Source organism: Branchiostoma belcheri, unplaced genomic scaffold (genome assembly GCF_001625305.1).
Source record: "Branchiostoma belcheri isolate BF01 breed outbred unplaced genomic scaffold, Haploidv18h27 scaffold57, whole genome shotgun sequence".
Lineage (NCBI taxonomy): Eukaryota > Metazoa > Chordata > Leptocardii > Amphioxiformes > Branchiostomatidae > Branchiostoma > Branchiostoma belcheri.
In genome coordinates, this window is record NW_017804209.1 from 1,144,020 (window position 1) to 1,146,519 (window position 2,500).

Consider the following 2,500-nt stretch of genomic DNA (forward strand, 5'->3'; position numbering starts at 1 on the left):
CTCTTAAGCATGGCAAAACATCTGAACCACTTATCAAACCNCCCGTATCTGCATGAACGTTCCACCCCCCCACTGCTATTCCAAACAACGCGTTTTTCTGGACCATTCCAATTCGCCTCGTAATTGTAGGGGTGCGACTGCAATACACATTCGTGCATCAACACGGGCATGCCCGCAGACGGTGTATAAAATTGCGTGCCGATTACACAAAGAGAACCCAGTGTTTTGACTGCGAACATGAAAAATCAGCCGATCACAACACTCCGTCCGGAGGTCCTGACCTCCTTCACGGAGTAAAAAAAGATCACCTCCACGGAGGCTCTGGCCTGGCTCTAGGCCTGGGTAGTCCATGGTAGTCAGCGACAAAACGGAGCCGAGCACCCAGGTCCCAGGCTATCGAATTCGAAGCTCCACGACTCAAGAACTCAGTACATAAGTACAGTACCGATTCATAAATGCCGCAAAAAGCCAGCATGTGCCGGCTTGTCGTATACGTCACTAAGTACTGTAGCGAATCCACAATACCAGCTTTGTATTCCTGTGGTTTAGTAGCATTTTTATTTTTGGCCGGAATTTTTTTTTATTCGCCCGCGCGCACTAATTTGGGGGTCTTCAGAGGATGTCATCCATAAAATTAAATCGGTGTGGCCTAATGATGTATTAATTATATGTACTCAGGATATGCCATACTTTGTACCCTGCACAACTGTTGTGCAATTAAGTTATCTACTTTAACGAACCATTCATCATCCCCAGGTACCGTTTTGAGGAGCAGATAACCTGTGTGAGCCCGAGCGTGTTCGCCGGGCAGCAGCTGAAGGATCTCACCCCCCAGCAGATGTGGGTTATCTGCGAGGCGGCTGCCATCGTCAGCTTCCAGGCTGACAAATCCACAGTACAGCCGGGAGACACAATCTTCCTTCAGTGCAATGCGACCGGCGTACCAACTCCAGATGTCACGGTCACATTACCGTCTGGCGCAGCCATCAGTGTGGTGCCGGGAGGGGGTGACGGGGGCAGGGTGACTGTGGGGGGTGACAGGACAGTAGCTGTGCGTAACGCGACCGTGTGGGATGCAGGGGTGTACGTCTGTAGTGCCGTCAACATGCTGGGTAGAGCGGCCAGTAGTCTGTCTGTGGATGTCAGCTCCACTGCTATAACCTACAGTATTGTACAGACCACAGCTTACAGCACAGCCACACTGACTGCTGTAACTCACAACACCTTTACCAGTGCCCCTACACACTTTACAATTGCCCCTATACACTTTACCAGTGTTCCAGTACACTTAACCATTGCCAGTGTCCCTACACACACAACCAGTGTCCCTACACACATAACCAGTGCCCCTACACACTTCACCAGTGCCCCTACACACTCTACCAGTGCCCCTACACCCTTTTCTAGTGCCCCTACACCCTTTTCTAGTGCCCCTACACACATAACCAGTGCCCCTGCACACTTTTCTAGTGCCCCTACACACTTTTCTAGTGCCCCTACACACTTTTCTAGTGCCCCTACACACTTTTCTAGTACCCCTACACACTTTTCTAGTGCCCCTACACACTCTACCAGTGCCCCTACACCCTTTTCTAGTGCCCCTACACACTTTTCTAGTGCCCCTACACACTTTTCTAGTGCCCCTACACACTTTTCTAGTGCCCCTACACACTTTTCCAGTGCCCCTACACACTTTTCCAGTGCCCCTACACACTTTTCCAGTGCCCCTACACACTCTAGCAGCCCTCCTATGCACTTACCCACCTATACCAGCATCAGGACTGAACCATCAGTGACCAGTCTGGTGCAGACTGCTGCCATCTCCAGTGTACACACACCTACCCTCACAACTACACTTTATCCAACTGCCACTCAGTCCCATCTCACAACTCTGTACCCCAGTTACCCATTAGAAGAGCCTACTCCAATCCCCACCTCCCCCCTCTCTAGCAACACTGGTTCCCCCCTTTCCAGCTCCCCTCCAGCCTCATTCACTGTTGAGCCTTCCCCTTCAGTTTCCCACCCACCAGCCACCAGTAATGATCTGTCCCCTGCCTTCACCACTGTTCGTTTCTGCTCTTCCGATTGTCCACATGGCCATGCAAGTTTACACCCACCCCACACCAGTAATGGTCTCTCCCCTGTCAACTCTGAGCATGACCACCCCTCCCCCACCATTACCGATCTGTCCCCTCCAACTTCCCTACAGGCTGTCTTCAGCTCTACCCCACATGCCAGCACTACTGAACTGTCCCCTCCTGGATCTCTGCAGGTTGATGGGATCGCCATCCCCACCCCCACCACCACTGGCCCTCCCCCGGTGACCCCTGACCTGACAGCCTGGTACCCCCTGTCCTCCCTACTAGGTGCCATATTTGGTACATTCCTGCTGACCCTTTTTGTCTGTTCTCTCCTGTTCCTCCTCTGGTACAAAACGTCCAACAAGGTCACTCCGAAACACGATACTGCCAGCTTCGAGCTCAGCGACACAAGTGACCAA

At 52.1% G+C, this 2,500-nt stretch overlaps 1 protein-coding gene across 1 annotated transcript in view; it reads right to left on the reverse strand.

Annotated features, from left to right (window-relative positions):
* Window positions 1-2,500, reverse strand: part of LOC109481716 (palmitoyltransferase ZDHHC17-like) — a 23,438-nt gene that overhangs the window by 9,502 nt on the left and 11,436 nt on the right. The gene's annotated exons all lie outside the window — the stretch shown is intronic.